Here is a 25,195-nt window from a genome sequence, read left to right as displayed (position 1 = left end):
TGATACACATTATGTGAAAAATTAAAGTTCTTATTTACTTTTGCATGCATGTAAAAATTTGCATACAAGTAACAATAAAAAGTTAACAGACCGAGGTTATGTAAGTATTCTGAGGAACTATCAGTGATTTTGTACGAAACGATGTCTTGCACGTATGAGGAAGCGTGCGCTCGCGTGCGCCTTCGCGCGTAGTGTCTGGGTGGAAACCACCATAACTCAATGGACACGCCCGGGCTGCGCGCGTTTCGGAGCATACGTGCGGTTCGGCCTTTATTTCCCCTGTGTCGTCCTTCCCTGAGTAGCTTCCCGTGCTCTCGTCCGAACGAGAGAAGCTAATGCTTAAGTAAAGTGCTTAAAAGGGTTTACTGCCTCGGAATTTGATTGCCGCGAAATTTGACGGCAATTAGTTTGTGAGGCAACAAACTCCGATACTGTGATCACTAGATGATAACTTGGAAGTCTGGTTCTGGACCCCTTTAAAGTGAAAGCCGTAATGTATCTATATAGGTCATTAAACTGTTTATAAGCACTGGAAGACATTTGCTAGAGCCACGGAGAAAGAAGTATTTGAGGAGGAGAATCTTCTAGGCAGCAGGCTGTTCGCGAGGGCGGCGCGATAGCGTCACGGAGAAAATGCGGTTTTTGTCCCAGCACGACAGATGGCGCTTCCAGCGTGTTGCCATCGCTTACATGCTCTTCTATGGACGTGACGGATAAAAATCGTGATACCGCCTCGTACATTGAAAATTTTCTCAGATTTTGGTCTGTAACATAAATTGGTAGATGCGAGAAACATCTTAGTTGCAGTTATTATTACATACTGCCTGAATCATAGGCCCTACAGGGCTTGAAATGAGCTGCTAGTAGTGGCCCCTGAACAGACGTCTGCCGTATGCATGGGCCCCTCGCTTCTCGCTGGCATGTTTGCGCAACAGTGGGATTATATCCTGCTAGGAGAAGGGACTTACCTTCAAAGTTCCTAGTGACCCGGTGGCGTTGGAAACGCGGGCTCATGCTACACCGAGGAAAGTTCGAGAGCTCACGCCTCGTGAGTACGCTTGCGAGAAGCACTTCTCGGAGAGTAAGTCGCATCATTCGTTGAAAAAACTCGCAGGATCCCTTACACATTAGAATTAGACGACTCGAAGGCAAAAGCCGCCTTCTTTTTCTTCACTCGATGTGTCTATCCTGCCAAGCCCACAAGCAAAAGCTTTCTACACCAAACGTGTTTTGGCACTTCCTCCAGGATCGGAGGCATTGCAAGCTATGTGCACCTCACCTGCTTTTGCGCTACCTCCGTCATCGGTGGGCCGATCGCTGAGGCAGTGCAAAGCGACGAGGTCATGTGCTGACGTCACGTCATGTGACGTCATCATGACGTCATAGTGACGCAATGACTTCACGAATTTTGGCGATTTGTGACGTCATGAGGACGTCGTGTGGGGAAGTCATCACATGATGACGATTTTTTGCATCACTCATATTGACGCCGCCGACGTGGGACGCTAACGTCGATGGTGAATTTTCGCGTTTATTGAGGCATCTAAGGCATTGGTCTTAAAAATTATACCTAGCCTCGTGCGGAAGTCAATTGGACTAACCTCAACGTCGACTTTGGTAGCGACCACTACCTCTTGGCCACTGTCCTGCGGGTTGGACGGACAAGACAACACAAGTTCCGAGTGACCGATTGGGACAAGTTCCGCAAGCTAAGAGAGGAGAGGTCTGAGGGCGAGCAGAAGCTCGACCTTGAACGCTGGACGGCGCAGATCTGCGAGGACATCCAGGCTACCACTAAGGAAATCACCACGGACCTCCCCGTAGAAAAGATGGACAGCAGATTAGCTCATCTTCTCGAGGCCAAACAGTCCCTCCTGACCCGGTGGAAGGGGCAGCGCCTCAATCGCAGGCTTCGCAAGAAGATAGCCGAGGTCAACAGAAGCATTGAGGAACACTGTAAGGTCCTTTCTAAGCAGCAATGGGACGAGGTTTGCAATTCGGTAGACGGACAGATGCGGAGGGGAGGCCCTTGGAACCTCCTAAAGCACCTGCTGAACGAGAACAACACCAAATCGAACCAGAGATGTACACTGACTCGCATACTTCATGCAGCTAGGCAAGGATCGTCGGACAATCAGGTACTGGCAGAACTGGTTGGGAAGTACCTACCAATCGCCTCCGGCCCGCCACCTCCCGCCCCTGACTATGCGGGGGGCGCTAACCCGGAACTGGACGCGGAATTTGGAATCGAGGAGATCCGACAGGCCATGCACGACCTAAACGGCAGGTCGGCCCCGGGTCCAGATAAGATCACGAACAAGGCCTTGAGAAACTTGGATGACAGGTCGGTGGAGTACCTGACGGATGCCATCAACCAGGCGTGGAGGAGTGGTAGAGTCCCGGAGATGTGGAAGACGGCCACCACTATCCTCATCCCGAAACCGGGCAAACCTCCCAGCCTCGACAACCTCCGGCCCATCTCGCTCACGTCGTGCGTGGGTAAGGTGGCTGAACATGCCATCCTGAACAGGGTTTCCCGATACCTGGAGGACCGCGACATTTACCCCCACAATATGATCGGCTTCAGGCCGGGCCTCTCGACGCAAGACGCCATGAAGCTCATCAAAGACCAAGTCATCGATCGCAACACAAGGGACGTAAGAGCAATACTGGGACTGGACTTGGAGAGGGCATTTGACAACGTTCTCCACCACTTCGTGCTGAGTCAGATCTCGTGTATCGGGCTTGGCAAGTGCTTCCACGACTACACGAAATCATTCCTGACAGACAGAGAGGCTATTCTCAAAATGGGCGATCTAGTTTCGGACCCGGTCCGGCTTGGCTTCAGAGGGACGCCACAAGGGTCAGTCTTATCCCCGACCCTCTTTAATCTCGCCATGATCGGTCTGTCTAAAAGACTGTCCGAAGTCGACGGAATTAACCACACGATCTATGCCGACGACATTACCATATGGTGTACTGGAGGCAGCGATGGACGAATAGAGGCGGTGCTACAGGAAGCTATTGAAGTCACGGAAGACTACCTAAAACCGACTGGTCTTCGGTGCTCGTCGCGGAAATCGGAACTCCTGCTGTACAGGCCTAAGCGCAGGGGCCCCAAACCGAAAGGTTGGAAGCCAGTAGAGGACGTCAGCATCACTCTTAGAACAGGTGAAGGCTGCATCATCCCCAGGGTGGACTCCCTCCGGGTTCTGGGTATGACTATAGAATCGAACGGCTCCAATAACCTGACGGTAACAAGACTCGCCAGAAAAACGGACAATGCCATCAGACTTATAAGGAGGGTTGCCAACCGGCAACAGGGACTTGTGGAAGATAATCTCGTAAGGCTGGTGCACGCCTTTGTGATGTGCCACTTTACCTACGTTGCAGCCATGCACAACTGGCAGAGAGCGGAGCGTGACAAGCTCAACACGTTAATCAGGAAGGCCATCAAGAGAGCTCTCGGGCTCCCTATGTACACAAGCTCGGAGAGACTGTTTCGTCTCGGAATGCACAACACGCTGGAAGAAATTGCGGAGGCTCAGGAGAGGGCGCAATTCGCCAGGCTGTCCACCACGCGTTCCGGTAGGAACATTCTGCGGGAGTTGGGGACTCCAGCGACGGAAATCGAGTCTCGCTTCTGCAGCATTCCTCGTGAACAGCGAGGACGAATCACCGTTGTCCCCATCCCGCGAAACGTCCACCCCGAGCATAACGATGGTAGGAGACGGGCCAGGGCAAAGGCTCTTTTAGAAAGGGCTCACGATCAGGCCGGGGACTGTTGCTTCGTCGACGCGGCCCGGTATCCCGAGGGGAAGGCGTATGTGGCAGTGAGCATCAACCACGAGGGGATAATCACGAACTCGACAACGGTCCGGACGACAGCAGCCGAAATAGCGGAGCAAGCTGCGATTGCGTTAGCCTTGCTGGACAACAAGAGGTCCACGATTTACAGCGACTCGAGATCAGCGATTAGAGCATTTGCCAAGGGCACCATCTCGGAACCGGCCTTGCGGATCCTCCGGGACAAGAACATCGAGCCACACACACTCGTCTGGTTCCCAGCTCACATGGGACAGATCAAGGGAGCCCCGCCCAATCTCAATGAGTCGGCCCACATAGCTGCGCGAGGACTAGTAGACCGCGTAGCTACCATAGGGCGCGCTGAGGTTTTGGAGAATCGGGACCCGCCCACCTCGTATAACGAAATTACCAAACATTTTTACCTGGGGCGGAGACAGTACCCTCCACCACACAGAAAATTAAGCGGACCACAGGCTCTGACACTCAGGCTACTTCAAGTCGGGGCGTACCCTAACCCCGCGCTATTGCACAAGATCTATCCTGAAATACAGCCAACTAATGCATGTTCATTATGCGCAGATATCGCTAATCTCGAACATATGCTCTGGCGGTGTCCCGCGTTACACGGCGGCGAAGTCATCACGCCGTCAAAATGGGAAGAAGCTATTACAAGCTCCGGACTCGAAGCACAACTATGGGCAGTCCAACGGGCCCGCGACGCAGCAGAGAGACTTGGTCTTTCTGTTCCGACGTGGGAGCGGCCCGCAACGTGCTAGGGCGCGTTCCGAGGGACCGAAATAAAGTTTATTCATCCATCCATCCATCGAGTTCACGTTAACAAAAATCACAAGTTTTGCTTTATACAGAACATGTGGATCAGGTAATTTTCCTGTATGTGACGCCATTTTTTGCCGTTAGTTCAACAAAAAATTTGGAGCCGGCGAGGACGCACAGGAAACGCACCCATTCCGGTGTAAAGCGCGATCGGCGAATTGGCGCCGAATGGCCTTGTACCAGCCAGCTTCGTCGGAGAGCACGACGCACGCGTTTTTCTTTCACCGCTGGCGGACTCTCACGACAGAGGGCGCGTCAGTGCTATGCCCGATTCTGTGACTTTACTAGGACGCCCTAGCGAGCGCACTTTCGCCTCCTCAAGAATTCTTGCTCCGTGGCTAGAGCTGTCCATTCCCACACCGTACAAAAGTGCCACAATTTATGAGACAAACAATACCACAAAAAAAGTCCAGTCAACGCATCTTATGTTAACCGGGTCCCCTCACCTTGAAGCGAATTGAGGCGGAATTGTAGTATGTGAACAGCATGTTTTCCGACTTGTCGTACGCGAACTCAGCCTGGAATGTTTCGTCATAGTGGAGATTGCTCATGTAGTTCGACTTTGCACAGACCTGTTGGCAGAGAAGAAAGTAGTACTTTGCGAAGATGGTCCAAACAGAACACGTAAACAGCTTCGACGGCCAAGTTACAAAACGCTGCGCGCAAGCCTGTAAGAAACATTCAGCTTCGACTCGCGCAGACTTCCGGCACGTGGCTCATATATTTCTCCGTTGTTAACCAGTGAACTTTCGGCACATGCGAGACGAACATGGAAAGCCGTGCCTCACTGAATTGTCGAGGGCGTAAGTTGAAAACACCATGGATTGGTTTTGACAATCTTGTACAAATACGTTGAGCCGGTACTGAACGTCCTTCTGATCATGCACCGGCAGCTTTAAGCGCTCTTCTTATACTTTGAAGTTTACAATGAGGTTTTAAATAGGCGCATTGTTTCAGATTGCAGCGGTGTTGCTAATCCAGTTTTCAGCGGCCCCTGCCTATGGCACGTTACAAGGGTAAGATACTTCACACAGACGGTCGATCCGATTTACTGTTTCGTTGGCGCTATAAGTAAATTTTCATACGTAATGATCAGCTAACGCAGTTCCTAATAGTTAACATACCTTAGAACTGGTTAGAAACAGCAACAGAAGAAAAAATACATAACCAGATTCACTGCTACATTTGGGTCTTTCAAGTGTGAAGCGAGAGCAGCATGCCAGCGTTACGAAATTATTCATGTTGACGTAATGTGCGCGACCAGTGCTGAACTCGAGGCTTATGCCAACCTACAGCAATTGCAGACATCTCAAGCTGCCTTATTGTGTGATTACGCAAGGCAACCGGAGATCGGAGTGAGTGCAGCTCATAGGTACACTGTGCATTAGGCGCGTATTAACGAAGAGTTAGGAAGAATTTATAGACTAAGCGTTGGTTGTCTGACTGGTATCCTAGGTTCTCTTTTCTTGTGATCTGTTGACATTGCTAAGGTGCTGGGCTTAAAGATACGCTGTCAGATAGCACTTATATGGCGACAGTATTTATTTATTAGGCCAAGATGTCATGTCTAGTATGAAATGACATGTGAAAATGTGCGCACCGAAACATCATTCACACCAGTGAATAAACATCATGCCTTCGTACAGCACATGCACCATAAACCTAATAACCACCAGTTACAAAACATCCTTCGATTTTTTTTTACGGTATTTGCAGAAGACTAAAGTCACGGCTCTATAACATTGTTTAGAAGCAACCGTAAGATACAAAAACATAACCACAGTATCCTTTGTTCAAGTCGTTGGACACGTCATATATGACTCTAAAAAGATAACACGAAGGGCGTAGAGCTACATAAAATGCAGATTAAAGCGGTCAATACCCTTTGTTATATTATGTACTATTGAAGCCAACCACTGTGAGTAATACTTCGGTAATACTTCGCATGGTAGTCATTGTATTGTTGAGCCATGAGTGGCTATAAACACAAAGCCATGTGCTGCAGTATTTAAGCCTAAATAACTAAGAATATGACATACTGCTGCTGTCGCAGAGAAGCAGTACTGCCTTGAACAGCGACTCGCGAATATATTATGACGTCTCAGTCGTAACGAGGTTTATTTCGTCGCGACGTCGAGAGTGAACAAGCGCCACGGCCACGACGATCAAGGGCACACACCCGAAGACGATGATGATGAAAGGCAAACGCGTGATGATGATTACAATAATACAGAGATGAGGAAGAAGTGCATAATAGATGCCTACACTAATTCTCCCCACGTGGAAGCGGCCAGCCTGGCCGCTGCAAGTCAAGGCGACGAGGAACGTCGCGTGAAGTGCTTCATCCGAGAAACGTGAACAATCTCGGTACTGCGGTAACGGCGGTCAGTAGGGACGACAAGTGGTGTCACGCGATAGTTTACAGGAGAAGTCTGCTCCAAAACTATGTATGGGCCGATAAACCGAGGCTGGAACTTGTCACACAGACCAGGTGTGCGAAGTGGAGTCAAAAGCAACACCTCGTCACCAGGTCGGAAGGCGACAACGCGATGAGATGTGTCGTAGACGAGCTTCCTGGCTTGTTGCGTGGCTTGTGTGTTCATGCGAGCGCGCTGGCGACACTGCGCAAGTCTCGAAATATATTCTTCGGAAGAAGTCGGGGATGATGATGAAAGGCAAACGCGTGATGATGATTACAATAATACAGAGATGAGGAAGAAGTGCATAATAGATGCCTACAATATTTGTAATTATGATGATTATATTAGATTTTTTTTCTTTTTTTTTGCGCAAGGGCAACTGTGCCCAAAGAGTGCCAAACACACTGATGATATAATATTTTGTATGGTAACAATGAAAAGCCATTTTGCCGAACAGTAACTAACAGCGCTGCCGAGACTTAACTCTATATGGACCTGCCTATATGAGAAATATCAAATAGCTTTCTTCATAGACGGAGAAAGTAAAGCGACCCTAAAGCAAAACTTAGAGGCCTGATAGTGACACTAGCACTATCTGTGTTGGTAAACTTGGCCCTAACTACGAGTCGTTTTTTTCTTCTTAGTCGATGTATTATTCCTTGCCCTCATCCCCTCGAAAGCTTCCTGTACCTGACGTTGTTTTGCATTGCCTCCAGGGTCAAAAACATTGCAAGATTTCCGCACCTCAGCTGTTCTTGCGATGCCTCCGGGATTGCCACATTTGACCATGCCATGATGTCGTTTGATGGCGTCATCACGTGACCTCATCTTACGCGATGCCATGATTACGTCACATCATGACGTCATCAAGCCGTCATCTTTGATTACGTGACTGTTCGACGCCAGCGAGCCCGCTACTTCTTTTCTAGTTCATTGTTCCACGACACACCCAGAAGAGCAACTGGTGACGTAAAGTGGCGCGCGCTCCTAAACGGGGGTGGGCACGAGGAAAGGTTAGGCGTGCGACACCTGATGCGCGCAGGAACAAGTGCAACCTACGGGAGCCCCGTGCTGTAGCGTACGTGATGCGAACGTGGTTTAACCCGGGGTACAGCTGGCGCACGCGAAGAAGGACAACAACAGAGCGTGCGGAGATGAGTAAGTGACCTCAACACGCCAAATGCTCATGGCCCATTAGAGTATTTTAAATTTTGACATTCCTTAGTGTCCACTCCGTTATATACAGCTCGATATGATCCGCCAGGTGCTGCAACGAGCCTGATCTGATGACTTTCTTCAATGTAATTGTTGTTTATAAAAATGTCTGCTAATTATGCCACTCCAATTTATTTAGTGGCATGCCATAATGTTCACTGCATCGCATGCAATTCTTAGCTTAAAACATTTCATGCCTTTTATGTTACTTATATGAGGGTTTTCGGGCAACTCGCACCTGCGCATGACAGAGTGGTCTGGAAGATAGTAGAGTGTGTCACTTGGTATTCGTTCCACTGAATAAGTACAATTTGCGCACTTACTTCAGCAATGGTCGTAATTTGGTGCCCTTCCGGACCACCTCCATGCGAGATCGTCGTGCACTGATGACCGAGTGAAAAGTTTCCAGGAACATTTGGGAGGTTGTCCGGATACTTGGGAGTACACCAACGGCCACCCATACCGAAGGAGACCGCCACCGCACTTGTAGCCGCCTGCTCCATGAATTTCGCCATGGCCGATAAAACTCTGACCTGGGATCAAGCAAGGTTCGTTGTAATGCAGCTGTCATCTGGGAGGTAATGGCCTATAATCCATTGTCATATCGGTTTTTTTGGCGGTCGCGCAGAGCGAGAGAGTTTACGGAAAACTGCTGCATCGTCAATGTAGGTGGACCTTTTCTACCATCGAGGCCACGGAGACGTGGAGAGCTTTGGACATGAAGACGCTAAGAGTAGTACTGTCCTGGAGACTCGAAAAGCCCGTGATGCTACAACTTTTAACCTGTAAACGAGGGCATCGCAGCGTAGAGGGCCAACGAGAGCTGACAAGATAGCTCATTTGATAAACATTGATCGACGTTCGTGCCTGCTGACAAGATTGGTCAGCGAAGCTGTAGAGCACTATCACAAACTGTATCGCGATATGAGCGAAGTACAAAATTTGATTTAGAGTACCGACGATCATTTTATTCTGGTTCGTTGATCACTGCATTATAATCACTAGAGCACACGTAGTGAAATAAATGGAGTATTTGCCAAGAGGAAAAATTTACTAATAGGCCGCTTGGCATTTCAGGGCCTCTGCTGGTACTTCTATCACAATCAAAGGTTTCACCACAACGGTCGATCGAAAGCCCACCCCCACGGGGAAATTTCCCTTCTGTACACCCCAAGGGCCACAAGCGCTCGGTCGTGTAATCTCTGTTCGATTGCGCTTCCTTTTCTTACTCGATCCCTACAAGCCGTAGAGCAGAACTGTCCTCAAAACGGAAAGACCTGTCGAGTAATGGTTACCCCCTCATATGATGAGGGAGGAGGACCGTCCTGCCTGAGCGCCCAAACGCCAAGCGGACACAAAAAAGAAGTGCCAGCATGCGGTCATATCCCGTATGCGCACGGAGTCAGCAAGGCTGTGGCAAGAGAGTTAGAAGACTTCAACATGTTAGTTGCACAGGTCACTCATGCACGTAAAAAACCCCTTAGTAAGATCGAGGTAACCGTGTGTCGCGTATAAAATACCGTGTAGTTATTGCGATGCTACCTATGTTGCCGAAACTGGTAATTCCAGCAAACGCATAAAACAGCATCAATACGATGTCGCCATGGGAAACTAAGCTTCCGGTCTGTCCTGTGTGTGTTCTTTACGTGCGTCCTATGCGCTTGAGGGACGCGCTGGAAATGTTGAGCTGCTTTCCGTTCTTCGCATTACATTAAAATTTGTCGCTATCGCATTCATTGCTTCGCCATTGCGGCGAAACTGTAACTTTTTTAAGTGCGAATGCACTTTATAAGCGACCCTGAATCCGCCGTCCCATAGCAACGGCGCGAGGAGCGGAGAGGGCGTCTGTAGCAACGGCGCAGCGACGTCACGCCCCACGTGACTGCGCGCGCTCCGCCCTCCGCTCCGTGGCTGCGCGCGCCCCGCGCATTGCCTGTGGTGATGAAGGCCGGCGGCGAGACGCCGAACGAAAGCGTGCGAAGCGAGCCGAGCACCCCGAAGCCGATCTGGCGCGGGGACGCGCGATGCGTGAGCGAGCGCGGGCCCTCGAATTCGATCGGCCGGACGCGCGCTTCAAGCGAGACTTCCTGGACGGCAGCTTCGGATATAGCTGCGCGGTGTGCGATCGACTGTGGTTCGACAACAACCTGAGCCCCATCTCGGGCGTGCGCAACGCCGCCAACAAGTTGAATGCGTTGCGGGTTCTTTGGAACGAGTTCAGAAGACAGATCATCATCATCAGTAAAAGTGCTTTGCACTTAAAAACGGCCAGACCTCCGTGGGTCGGCTGGCGCGTGCTCTCTCGCTGCCGTCTCCTTCGCTCGGCTCTGCAGTTTAGTCGCGCGCGCCCCCTCATAGCATCACCCCGTGCTTCGCACTTCCTCATACTCCCCTTCGGGGAAATGCGGGTTTTTTTTTACTGATGTCGATCGCATTCTGTTATTGTTTAGTCACGTAAAGACGTAGTGGTCAGTAGCTCTTGCGCTCGTGCGTTTCTTTATGTTTTACTCACATGAAAGCCGCAAAAAAGGAAGTGAACGCGGAGCTTGCTCGCTCAAGTTATATTTTCTGTACCTCACAGGACCTTAAAACACATCGATCTATGACGTTCGCCTTAAAAATCGTCATAGATTGAGGGGTGCATTCAGAAAAACAGGGTAATGCGCCCATTGGGGTTTGTATGCGTGCAGTTTTGGCAACAACACGACCCATGCCCCGCAACGGTTATGTGCCACTTGTGCAGAGAAAACGACAACAAAAACGGCACGAGCGCGTGCGCACGTTCAGCGATCGGGCAGTTCGCCTCCATATTGGCAAGTGAACGGACGATCCTTCGCGTCTGCGGAACTAGTCTTTTCGCTACAGGCGTAGTCCACCGGTGCAAAGGAGACCAGCAGCCTATTCTGTACACCACTTCTTGATACCATCTCAGCACCATGGTTGGTGAGTGACCGCGTATATTTTCTTTCTCGCAACCTTAATTACCACGTACACGGGTGCCCTGGAGCCTCTTTGCAGTCTGTTGAATTCCCGCCTTCGCTGCCAGCCAAAAAATCGGAGGCTGCAACACGAAGCGCTGAGCTCAGTCGGGATTTCGTCGTGCGACATGAGCGACGGTAGCATGCCGCAGGTCTGGCCTATGCACGAAGCGGCAGACCAGCACCAGGACGGCGTTTTAGCTGCTCACCTAGGGGTAACCCATGTGAAATCACAACGCTTCTAATGCGCGATAGCAGCGTGCAATCCGTAAAAAAGCAGAGCAGAGAAGTCTCGCAGTAAGAATTTTAAAGATGTAAGCCAAAATTAGAGTAAACATGGCAGCTTACATCTTTACATTTCCTTAGCGTTTCGCTCAAAATGAACATTCTTTTGGATTTCTATCTATTCAACGCCCTGCAAGAGGACTGTGTTATGAACAAGGAATCCATGAGCTTATCTGAGCTATCCGTCTATGACATTACGCGGAATATATCCGTTCACAGGAATTTGTCGTGCGACGAACCGTATGGTGACAGCGATATTTTATCGCCTGGTCCAACCTTCATGCAGTCGCATCAAGACGACAGCGGCGTCAAGCACCTTTCAGCTGCACGAAAGCACTTCAGAAGAAAGTGCTTTTCGGTAAATGTTAGTACTTAACTAAGATGACCGTGAGGTGCATCATAATTTTCGATTGATTCAAATCGGAAATGTAAGGGGGGGGAAGTCGCAGAAGATACAACACCCGACGACTGGCATTCTATGATACCACATCACGCTCTGGCTGCTCCTCTGTTAATCACAGCACGCCGGGGCTCAGTGCAAGCCGGGGCGCATGGCCGACTTGTTTCGGTCAGGCTTATTGAGAATAACTGTTGGGGTTATAAATGCAAAAACTACGATAACAATATCAGGCACGCCGAAACGAAGTACTCTAGAATAATTTCGCCCCTTCAGGGTTCATTAACCTGCACCTAGATCTAAGTGCACCGCTGTTCTTTGATTTCACCGCCACCGAAATGTGGCTGCTGTGGCTGGGAATCGAACCCGCGTCCTTGAGCTTAGCAGCGCGACACCTTGCGTCCTAGGCAACCCCGGTGAGCTCGCTGAGGGGTTCTTTGTCAATCTGTAGCAGTACTCCGGGTGCAGACCTAGTCATAAGACCTAAATCAATCTTCGGTGCTCTAAAGTTTCCTCAGATATAAGCTTGGTCTCAAATGTCGCTAGCTTATTACAGGTTGTACGAGGTTCAAGGTGGCGCCGCCGTCAACATACATTTTTTTTTTTTTAAGTTAAGCTTGTCAGGTGGCCAATGTGAAATCCACCCACCACGCGGCAGTTCGGGAGAAATGTCTACATGGATACGTTGAAATTGAATAATGATGTGAAAGAAACAGCGCAAACACACAAGACGCCCCACATAGAAATGACACAGACACACAAGCGCTGACACACAGCGCTTGTGTGTCTCTGTCATTTCAATGTGGGGCGTCTTGTGTGTTTGCGCTGTTTCTATTACCTCAGGAATATGTACCAACTAGGCCCAAATGAAGTTTTATTGAATAATGAGGTCACATTGACATCGGCAGCTGCTGGGCTTTGCTTAAATGAGCAGATTTATTCCTTGACATGCGCAGTTTTTGTGTCGGCTCCAGGAACGAGCTAACGGCAGTGCGCATATACAGCTCCATGTACTCTGACAGTACACACACATGCGCGAACAAACGCACAACTCACGTGGCGCCCATTTGCGCGCACACGCAAACACAGAGCGCGAGAGAAATACGCGCGCGTATATATCCAGGAAGCATTTTTCGGCCTCATGAATCGCAAGAGTAAAACCCTCTCTACGTTTGTTTTTTTCTGCCTAATTCAGCTTTTCCATAAAGTGACACGTCTTCTCGGACTATATAGCATTCAAATCCTCATTAATACTATTGGTTCTTCTCTTTTATTACAGAGGGTTCTACGTCCCGAAAAAGTAAGTTTATCAAACGTGTTAAAACAGCGGTTGTCAGACGCCGCTGTACACTCTATGATAAAAAAAAGACTATACGTTATTCTTTTTCTGATTCCTTAGCTGCCAGATGTATAACTCTCTTCAAAGAGACACGTTAACTCTTTTTCTAGAGTCGCACCTCCCACTACACCCCGCAGAGACTATACTGATCTCCGAATGGGAGTTCACGTGCCTCTTTTAGGAGAACTACATACGTCGCCACGTTAGGATTGAGCCAAAAGAGTTAGAGGATTCTTCTGTTTTGTTATAGTGTACTGTCAACCAACGAGTTGTGCTGAAATGTAGTAAACGGTGTTGTGATCACCTACAGCTAACGGGCTAACCACAGGCTTACGTGCCTGATGCAAATAAGCTACTTACTCTGAGACTCTCGTCTCTTTAGTGATTATTCATTCACCCAATTATTATTGCAAAGTGCGTCCGCGGATCATCACGACATGCTTCGCGCACCGCGACATAATGGTTGCATTATGTTCATATATTTCCAATACATCTTGCGAACTTAAGGTGCGTTTTTGCTGCAATTGCAATCAATTACAATCAACTGCTATTTCAATTGCAATTACAATCACTGCGAATCACTTGCAATTACAATCACTTGCGATAAGGTGTCTGCAGTCGTGTAACTATAAAATCACGGTCCCAAGCCCTTAAGCATTTCTTGTGTTCTTTGTGTTAGGCAGCGTGACAGCATAGTTTGTATCGTGGTTGTATTGGGCGAAGCCATTAGCCAAAGCTTGTTCTTTCGCCTAACGTCTGACAGAGTCTTCTTCCTCAAAGAACAAACCAGGTTACATGCTCGGATAGGCAATGACATCGCAAAGCAATACACTCGTCTAATAATTGTCGTTGTGCTGTACGCAGCACTAACGGAGACGGCGAAAACGTCCACGTGGAAGGACATCGCAAGCTGACATAGAGAAGGCCACTGGTTAAATATCAGACAAAACTTCATGTCGCACTGGGAGGATGCCGGAGCATTGATATAACTTACATAAAATCGAGGAAATTAATAATCCGCAAAATGTAAGCGTCGCACATGTGAGCGCTCAAACCGAGTGGCTCGGCTAACCCGATTACTTTCGTTTCTTCAAAAACATGCATTTCATCGCTGTATGAACCAGTGTCATTTTTCTGTTTTCCCGATTCGGTGTCGCTGCCCTCGAGTGCAATAGAGTGCGCCAATGAATGCGTGCCATCTCAGCCCGCAATCGCGTCGCAGTCGGTGGTTGCGTTCCAGCTGCGTTTCCAGACGATTACGAAATGCCTAGGTTGTTATCGAAATGTTTTTACATTGTGACGTCACCAGAACCCGCAGTAATGGCCAAGTTCCGTACCGCGTCGTGGTGACGTACCGAAGCGGTGCTCTTCGCGCGTTGCCTAGAGAAGACATGGCTTAACCAGGGTTTAGTACCAGGACACCGTATACATGTTTTATAGCGGCAGACGCAACCCATCAATCCAAACTTGACGAGCCAGAGGCGAAGCTTACGCGAATGCGACAACTGGCGAGTCAGATAGTGTTTATAGTGGATCGCATTCATGTAAATGACATGCAGTCTAGGAAGTTCTAGGAAGGCTAAACTCATTAATGAGCCAGAAGAGCGTAGTTCAAGGCGGTATCAGCAGCCTCACGTGGTGCATGTGAATCTGGAACGCTCGCGGTGGAACAAACTCGTCACGTACAATCTCAGTGCGATTAGTTCAAGACGAATACACACAAAGCACCATTGCTAACACATACTTACGCGTGACGTATGTTTCATTTTATAACAAAATTATCTCTGAAGATTTGACTGTTATTATTCGGAAGTGGCTGGGCTACATGCATCAACGACGTCTCCATATAATCGATGGCTGCATAGATCTTTTAAGCTTACAGTCGGGGGAAGTGGTCTTATTAGCGAAATTGCGTTTTGCGACCACCATTTATTCATTCATCTTTCATTTCACTAATTGACATTTTCTCTCTTCGTAATCAGTTGTAAAAGTCTTTAACGACGTTTCTTGCATCGCTGCATGAACTAGTTCATGTAATCAAGTTTAAAGTTTAATGGAAACCCGTTTCGTCGGGATGATACATGGTGAAGGTAGAAAACCCGAGGCATTGCGCCGATCAAAGTAAAAACTTAATACACGCACACAAAAGGACGTCTTAAGCAGCACAATTATCACGTTGAAGAGAGGGAAATGTTAAATCCATTGCTTTGGTTTAGCATGCTTCAGGGGGACACGCAATCGGCTGGGGGAAGGCAGGTGTTCTCGCTAGAGAAAAGGAACTGTCACGACCTCTTTATCTTGAATCTCTCTTGATACAGACCACTCCGCGCACTTTCAACAGGAGTGGTGGCAATCTATATACCTACAGTATATGTGCGATGCTTGCGTGATATATTGAAGCGTATTTAAAGCGAATTGTTCGGACACATGTTTTCATTACACTTGCGGACCGCCACGGTGGTCTATTAGTTATGGTGCTCGACTGCTGACCCGAAGGTCCCGGGATCGAATCCCAGCCGTGGCGGCCGCATTTTCGGTAAAGGCGGAAATGCTCGAGGCCTGTGTGCTTATATTTAGGTACACGTTAAAGAACTGCAAATGGTCGAAATTTCCGGAGCCCTCCACTACGGCGTCCTTCATAATCATATCGTTGTTTTGGGACGCTAAACGCCAGCAATTATTATCATTTTACTTGTGAACAAGGCTCCCGCGTGGGAGCTGAAACGCGATTTTGTGTGTGTGTAATAAATATTTACTTTGGTCGGCGCAGTGCCTCGGGTTTTCTACCTTCACCACAGTTGAGACAAAGTGGGAAAGAGTGTTTTGTTTACCTGTCTTTTCTGATCTCCCATTCGATTAGGTTGGATGTCGTTCCCGTAAGTACATTATGCAAATGCATCGCTGGCTCATTGCCGTTCTCTTGATCACCGTTGGCTAACAAGTATTTATGAAATCGTTCTATTAAAGTCTAAGCCTGCAGTATCTTCTTTTTCGCCTCGAGAACCAAATGCAAGGCATGGAGAAACACTTACCTTGTCCGTCCGGGTCAGCTATTTGTCACAGTATCATAAGCTTCCACAAGCTTCCAATACCCACACCAAAAAAAAAACGAAAAAAAAAACTCGAAGGGTCCTTCTAGCAATCGCGTAAGTGGCTCGAAGGCGAATGCCAGCTTTTTCTTTTTCCCCTCAGTCCAGGTATTAATCCCCGCCTCCGAAAGGTTTCTGAACCTAACGTGGTTTTGCACTGCCTCTAGGAACGGAGGCATTACGAAGTGTCTGCACCTCACATGGTTTTGCACAGTCTCCGTGATAGGCCCACCTTCAACCAAGCGGTGACGCCATGGTGTGACATTATCATGACGAAGCAAAGTGGTGGACTGTGGCGTTATGACGACGACACGTTACTTTGAGATCATATTACTTTTGGTATACGCCAGCTGCGCACGCATTCACTTGAATATCAGGTTGCTTTTGCCCAACATTTTATACTTTCAGCATTCGTGCGACGCAGACGCGTCTCGCGAAGTACCGTGAGCTCTCGCCAAATCTCGAAGAAGCAGACGCCGACGGTCAATATTCCTTTGTTGACGCATGTAAGGCTTTCGCCTTAATAACGGGAGCGTAGTGGACACTAACTGCTCCAAAACCAAAGCAACAAGGGGTTTCATGTGACGGTCAGGATTGAACGACACAGTCATTAAAAATAAGATAAAAAAGTGATTGGAAGCCTATGTTTTCTTATATTCTAGTATGCAATTACCTAGAGGAATCCTCCTCTTTTGACAAGGAAGATCTATTAAAGAGGCCCTGAACAACGTTCTGAAGGAATAATCGATTGGCCTCACTATCGCCGTTTGCTGGAAAAATTTCTCGAATCCGTACCGCGAGAACGAGGGCAGTTGCCGGGACTTGTCACATGCTTTAAACGCTTTTTTCCTTTCGTCCCTCTACGCACAAGCGGTTGAGGAAAATGTCGTTTTCGCGCCAATATTTATTCATTTGTGAGGACCGGCTATGCGTTGCCACTGACGATAATGCGTTCGTTTAGCCTATTAGTACAGACGTGTCAAAAAGCTGCAGTCGGGTAACACACGATATACACATAAACAATGAAGGTGACACTCGGCATCAACTTTAATATTGCTTGACTACGAGTCAAGTCAACATAACGCCAATGCCGACGTCGTTATGTGCGAAACCGGAAATGATATCTTGATTCATTCTGATATTAATTTGACTGCATTCACAAGCCGGCCTTCACTCTTCAGCGTTGACGCTACGGAATCCTATCTGGCAGCCGTTGCACATGAACGTCAAGCCTCCCTCCATAATTTAAGACCGAGTAACATGCAGTGTTTTTTCCGGCGTTTTCTGGCGTTTCGTTTCACGACGTCGCTGGGCGCCGACGTTACCGGTGACAGCGCCAGATACACGCTGAATCAGGCTCCCAAAGCAGCAAAGAGAAACGGGCTCTCTGTCGCGGTTCGTTGAATCGGCTGTGATGGAACTATGGGCGCTGGAGTATCACCATCACCTGATCACCATCACCTGATCACGACGGCCGATGTGAGAGCATGTGGCCTCTCTCGTCGATGTATCTTTTTGTTATTCGCGAATGCAGAGAAGGAGATATGATAGTGGAAAAACGTGTTGTTTTTCCAAAAAGTACATATTTAATGTTTTTTATTGCTTTGTGAAGTTCAGTTTATCTACTTTCATAAGAAACAAAAAAACGAGCTTGTAATAGACAATCTGGCTATTAAAAACTAGAAAGCTGTCGCTTTCTAGAGTCCCCTGGAAGACGTCACCTGGCTGAGTGTCATTGCATTTCGCGTGAGGACTTCACAAAGCCACATGATAAAAGTTGCCATGATTCCTAAGCTGTCACAATGGAAGAAATAATTTGAAAAAGCATGTCTTTGCCACATAGAGAATGTTTAAATTTTACCCTTTAAATGCGTTCTTCTCAAGATGCAAATTTCGGCAACTTCTTGAGTTTGGACGTCGTGTTTTTGTACTTCCGATGGCCGGATCTGCAGGAAAATATTTCTACATATGCCTTCACAAGTGTGAGTGCCGTTATTTCCTTCAAAACGTGATATATCACTTACATAATTATTACGAACCTTGACCAGTTTACAACTTCTGAGAATGTAATATTTTACTATAAAAAACAGTGTATACAAGCTTCCTAGAGAGTTTTGGACATTCTACTGTTAATGTGGAGAAATATCAGCCATTAATGGCTCATACATATAGAAGTTTAGTGGCAGAAAAAGTGGATCCAGAAAGAGCTACATTTTATAAATTGTCATGAAATAGAACACAAACTATGCACCTCACTAGACAACAGATTAGATAGTTGAAATCAGCATAAGAAAATATGTAAACACAAAAAAATCCATTGCCCTAGGCTACAGATTAAGACGACGAAATAGACTTTATTGAGCAGAGTTGGTCGGCAGTTTGGTCCTCGTGGCGTCAGGTGGCTGCTCGGAGTCCCTGGACTCGGGCGACATCCTTGGCTTGCCGGACGGCCCAGAACTGGTCGTTCGGCTGCAGTTTTTTGTACAGATTAAAGAAAATTCTTTTTCGAGAGATGTGCGCCTTTAAGGGCCCTGCAACACTTTTTGAGCGTGGTCAGAAAACGCTGCCGATAAGAAGTCGAAGGTCCCGAGAACAGGCGAGCCAAACGTTATAGAGAAGCATGTGGCCTGGAATTTACAATTAAATTTAAAAGTCAGCTAGAAATAGCTCCCTCTTACCTGTACAAATGATTCCATAGACTCAAATTAGCGCGCCATATACCCCAGTACACAGCCGTTGGCTGATTAGAGCATCGTGAGCTGCGTAGTTACCGTGGCTGCCGCGGCATGCCGCCACGTGCCCGCGCGCTCGCGATCGCACTGAAAGTCGCGCGCGTTAGAAAAAAAAAGGGGCTCACCTTCATCACGCGCGCTGACGAATGGAGGCATCATCTTGCCCCCTTGTTACTCCTCTCTCCGCGTAGCTTTCAGCGTGCTCGCTCGTACGAAAGGAGAATGAAAGCGCTTGAAGCGTGCGACAAATCCCTGTAATTCGGCTGGTACTTGACGGATTCTAGAAAAAAAAAATTCTGCGGCATGTGGTTCGTGAAGCGTCGTGCGCTAATAGTAAGACTGTTCTATTATAACTCAGAAAAGTGTTGCAGGGCCCCTTTCAGCTTCAAAATTTAAATAATGGAAACTTCGCATGCAATAGGGTCCTGTGCATTGAGGCCCAGACGTATTCTCATGTTTGATTTGATATTGATGTATTTTTCTTTCTTTTCTATGTGTGTAACTCATGCATTGTGTAGATTGCCTCTCTCTCTCTCTCACTCTGTTCTTTTTTTTTTTACAGACTGAAAGGTCAAAATCTTTTTTTCTGTTTCTTGGGGCTGGTGAAGCTGTCTACGAGCAGCTTTTCTTCCCGTTTTTTTCTACAGTTTAGTTGCGTCGTGGAGAAAGAAACATAAATTGAATCGTGCAATATTGTACGAGTAACAAAACAACGATAACACAAAGTAATTGAAGGCTGAAGCAAGCGCTAGAGAAATCTAGGATGTTGTGGCAAGAGGGCGCTTGAAGTTCGACGTGGCTTAGCCACCCGCCTGGTTTAGTAAATGCGAATCATTTCTGTGCGAATTAATGGCGCTTCGAGCCTATCTATCTATCTATCTATCTATCTATCTATCTATCTATCTATCTATCTATCTATCTATCTATCTATCTATCTATCTATCTATCTATCTATCTATCTATCTATCTATCTATCTATCTATCTATCTATCCGCGTACGTCTTGGTGCTGTCATGGTCATATTCTTAATTTGGTATGTAAAATTTGGTATGTGGTGTTCGCGATGCTGTCATATCCTGTGCTGCCAAAATTGACCTCACAGGATATGACAGCATGGCGAACACGGTTAACAGGTCATGGCATAAAAAATGACGGAGGCCCGTCACGCCCGTCATGAAGCCCTTTCCTTCAGTCACGTTAGGCGCTACCCACGTACCTCAGCCCGTCTAATACGGCTCAGCGCCACACGTGATTCAGTCGATAACAACGCAGGAAGGGCAAGATAAAGCGACAAGGTCTTTTATAAATGTGCCTAAGACGACTCAAATCCGAAAGCCATCTTCTCTTCAATTGAGTGTAGTTATCTCCCGCCTTTCCCTTTCCGAAAGCTCTTCGCGCCCAACCTGGTTTTGCACTGCCTCATCGATTGGAGGCATTGGAAATTTTCTGTACCTCAGATCATTTTGCCGTGCATCCGGGATCAGCTAACCTTTAACCAAGGGATGGTGTCATGTGATAACGACTTTATGTGACGTCATAGTTACGTCGTCATAGTTACATGTGACTCCGTGATGACGGCACAGTGGGATGTCTTCGAATGGTGATTTTTTGTAAATTGACAACAATGGTCGCTTTTCGTGTTTGATGAGGCATCTAAGGCTTTCGTCCTAATACACTTTGGAAATCTTAACGTGATAGCGTTATGGAGATCCTGTCGCAGAAAATCTGTTGCCGGTGTCGGTAGCGTTGTAGGTGAACGAGAAATCCCTATGGAAGCAACAAATAAAAACCACGATTTTGAGAGAAATTCTTGGTGTAAATCGAGTGTTCTACCAAGGAGTCCTGCCAGTGCTTGAAACTGCTTCTGAAAATAACCGTACACAGGCGTCTGTCGAGGCTACACCAATCAAGCTCGCAGTGTGGCTATCGGCTTTCAGGACAATGTAATAAATATTACAGGTGTGTGCCTACGATTCAGCAAGCTAAAGCCAAGTGTTGCTCGACCCCGTAGAAATACCATTTTGACAATACTTGATGATTTCCATTGTTGTATTTCTCTTGTCACCGTAGAGACAACACGGGAGGTTATGTGTCTACGTTCCTGCTGGTGACGGCCTTGGTTCTCATGGTCACCATGGCTCTCTTGGTGGTTGTTTTCCTGGCTTCGAGTGAGTTTACAACACGCTTCTATCGTTCGATGTGTTTGATATACCTAAACAACATCTGTCTGCTGGAGAGGAAATTGATGAATGCAGTTATGTGGTATTACGTTCCAAACCTATGCTATGATTCTGAGGAACACCGTAGTGGGAAACTCCGCATTGATATTGACCAAAAGTGTTTGGAAGTGAACTGCAACAGCGTGCAAAATTGCGCTAGTTGGTTTAACTTCATTGTTTAAACAGCGCAAAAAGACGAAGACACGAGGAGGAGGACTACACAGGACCAGCGCCTGTCCTGTGTAGTCCTCCTCGTGTCTTCCTCTTTTTGCTCTGTTTAAACAATGTGTTTGGAAGTCCACGGGTGTTCTTTGCATTTCGCGGACATCGCAACGTAGACGCTTTGGATGGCAAACCAAAGCGCGTTCTCAAACATAGAACATCTTAGTTGCGAGGCTACCACAACACTGTAGAAGGCCAATATCTCTAACGCTGGCGACAGAAGTATTGTCAGTGCTGGTCTAAGTAAAAAAAACATGGCTGATCCCTCCGTCATAGGAATCGGTATAACACGAAAGTGAAACGTGTCTTCACAGAAGTAGTGCTTATTGTGTAATGATATATGAGAGCTTGTACAATGTCTATTCGTGTTTGGCAGCTATAGCACCGTTTGACGTGGATGCACCCATGTTGACAGCATGTCTCTATCGCGACGACTAACGTCCATGATCATGATTAAACCGTTGTGGTAGCTGACGGTGTGAACATATATTTGGACACTGCGAATCGTGAATCCCGCGTAAGGATGATATCAACAAGCTCATAATCAGCACTGGTACCCGGTATGCACTTCTTCAAAGCGTCGTCAATTAGGGAGAGAAACGGCACGGTGTGCGCTTTCTAGTAATGGGTAGCCGACGCCTGTGCTCATGCATACATATCACACACTGCGCTTCAGCAACACGGGAGGTAGAGGTTCGTAGCCTGAGCCGCAAACGCGTGCGTCCCGCTGGCCTCTGTCTCGCAGGCGCTGCTCTCGCTCCACCAAGGCACGACATTCGCCCGTCGAAATCGCGTCCTTTCTGCAACGCATATTGCAGCAGTTTTGTTAGTCGGTGCTCTCGCAATTGAAGCAGTCGGCGGCGGAGAAATCCCGTTGGTGCACGTGGAAGCTGCACTACTCCGATGATCCGACGCACGCCAACACGAAGCCAAAGGCAAAGAACGTAACTGCGTCAAGGGTGCCTCGGCGACGCCAGCGCGGCCAGTCTACCTCTCTGCTATCGAGACGCTTTAACCATGACCTCCGATATCGCGTGCAATCTCGGAGTAAGCGCTAGTAAGTGTCGATCGTGAAGCATTACTACTTTTCACCTCTCACAGACGGCGGCACCGCCCCGCTCCGCCCGCCGCGAAAGAGAATGTGTGAAAAATATAAGGCGCGTTCGCGCCGCGCTTAGCATCTCCCGCGTTGGCTTAGTCGGTAGGGCGTCGGGCGCTTGCCGTCGCGGCCGCAACGTCGTGGGTTCGATTCCCAGCGGGGTATCTTTTTTCTTGGTTTTTTTCTTTCTCACCCATTGGCGTCCATTTTATCAACGTCATATCCGTGACGGATGTACTTGGTGGACCCCGGCATAAAACACTTTCGTGTTAAAAAAAAAAGCTTAAATATTTAAATTAAGAGTTTATTCAAAGGAACGTTCAGTGAAATATTGACCTAATATTAACAAGCGACATTTGTGCAAATATGGGAGGAAAAAGGTTCTAAGTTGCACCAGAGAATATTTGCAAATGTTTCTGGGGTTGGAAGATATGCATTTCATTCTGGGAAAGGGTCCGAGCGGAACCTTTGCTTGCACATTACAATGATGCCATATAAGAACTCATTATGCGTTTTACAACTATGAGTGAAATGTGTTTTATTCCGAATACGGAATCAGAAATTTGCCAACTTAAAAGCAGATAAAATTGCGATGTACATACGTGGTGCCATAATGCTCGTAAAACGTTTCAAGACGTTCTGCGATAGATGTAGCTTATAGATTATATTGCTGACTTCTGTAATCAACTCCAATCGTGATCATTCATATATTTTGTTCAATGATTCTAATATTGAAACCAGAAGTTATATTACTGATGTGTAAAAGACACGTTCTGCCGACGATCAGACTACCGACACCCGAAGACAGTGATCGCTGCTATCAGTCTACAGCTTGCATTGCTCGTACTTTGACTTTTCATTTCCTGGGCGCAAGTTCGCCCAATAAAGGCTTTCTTCTTGAACAGCCCGACCACTTCCTTCTTCGCCGACACGGCAACGTGACAATGCAATAAGGCTTTTCGTTACTATTGAGTATGATCATCATCGTGAGCCATTAATTTTGTCCACTGCACGATAGAGGGCTCTCCCAGCGATCTCCTATTTACACCGTCTTGCGCAAGGTAATTCAATCCAGCGGCGCCGTGTAGCGCACGACGCAGAGGTGACAGGGAATTTTATTGGAAGGTATAGACACATTTTATTCTCTTGAGTGGTGGCGTCGGTCGTCAGAACGCAAAGCGGTGTGTAGTGTGAAATTTGTGTGGTCATCACACCACGCACATTTATTTTTGACCGGTGGTGAGTACTTGTCAGGGAGAGACACTTGGCAGGGAGACATGATCTATCCAATGTTGGTCACTGCGTGTTTACAGAAGGTTTTCGGGGCCCTAGATTGGGAAGAGTTAGGGATAAGAGTTAATGTAGAGTGTCTGAGTAACCTGCGATTCGCTGATTCCATTGCATTGATGAGTAACGCTGGAGACGAATTACAGCTCATGATTACTGAACTGGATACGGAAAGTAGAAGAGTATGTCTGAAAATTAATATGCGTAAAACTAAAGTAATGTGGAACAATCTTGGCAGAGAACAGCGCTTTGCGATAAGTGGCGAGACACTGGAAGTTGTAAAGGAGTACGTGTACTTAGGACAGCTAGTAACCGCGGAGCCGAACCGTGAGAGTGAAATAACCAGAAGTATAAGGATGGGATGGGGCTCATTCGGCAAGCATTATCAAATCATAAATGGTAATCTACCACTATCCCTCAAGAGGAAGGTATATAACAGCTGCATCTTACCGGTACTTACCTACGGAGCAGAAACATGGAGACTTACAAAGAGGGTTCAACTTAAATTGAGGACGACGCAGCGAGCGATGGAAAGGAAAATGATAGGTGTAACCTTAAGAGACAGGGAGAGAGCAGAGTGGGTCAGGGAACAAACGGGGTTAAGGAGATCATAGTTGACATTAAGAAGAAGAAATGAATATGGGCCGGGCACGTAGCACGTCGGCAGGATAACCGGTGGTTATTAAGGGTAACTGACTGGATTCCAAGAGATGGCAGACGCCTGAGGGGGAGACAGAAAATTAGGTGGGTAGATGAGATTAAGAAGTTTGTAGGTATAACGTGGCAGCAGAAAGCACAGGACCGGGTTGATTGGCGGAACGTGGGAGAGGCCTTTGCCCTGCAGTGGGCGTAGACAGGCTGATGATGATGATGATGATGATGATGATGATGATGAGGACTTTTCTAGATCCGCGCGTTGTTGCTCAGGATTGCGTACTGCACGCGGCCTCTCGTTTGCGGGAAGCGGCCAACATCCCGTAAGAACTCTATGTTGAACAAGTTGGCACTAAACCGAGACAAGGACGAACGGAAGAATTACGAACAAACCGCTGACGGCGTCTGTCGTGCTTCCTCCGCCGAGGCCACCCTCCTCGTCCCGAAGCTCGCTCAGGTCAGGAGGAGGAGGGCTGCCTCGGAAACCCTTCTTTCCCACTTCGCTTTAGCGCCGAGTTGGGGCAATTTGCTTTTGCTTTTGTCTTTGTCTCTTTGACTCGTACTTTCTTAGGTGACAGAAAGGCATACAACTCTATTTAACCACAGTATTCTTTTTCC

The sequence above is a fragment of the Rhipicephalus sanguineus genome, chromosome 2, assembly GCF_013339695.2.
Source record: "Rhipicephalus sanguineus isolate Rsan-2018 chromosome 2, BIME_Rsan_1.4, whole genome shotgun sequence".
NCBI classification, from domain to species: Eukaryota; Metazoa; Arthropoda; class Arachnida; order Ixodida; family Ixodidae; genus Rhipicephalus; species Rhipicephalus sanguineus.
Note: the sequence above shows the minus strand (reverse complement) of the source record.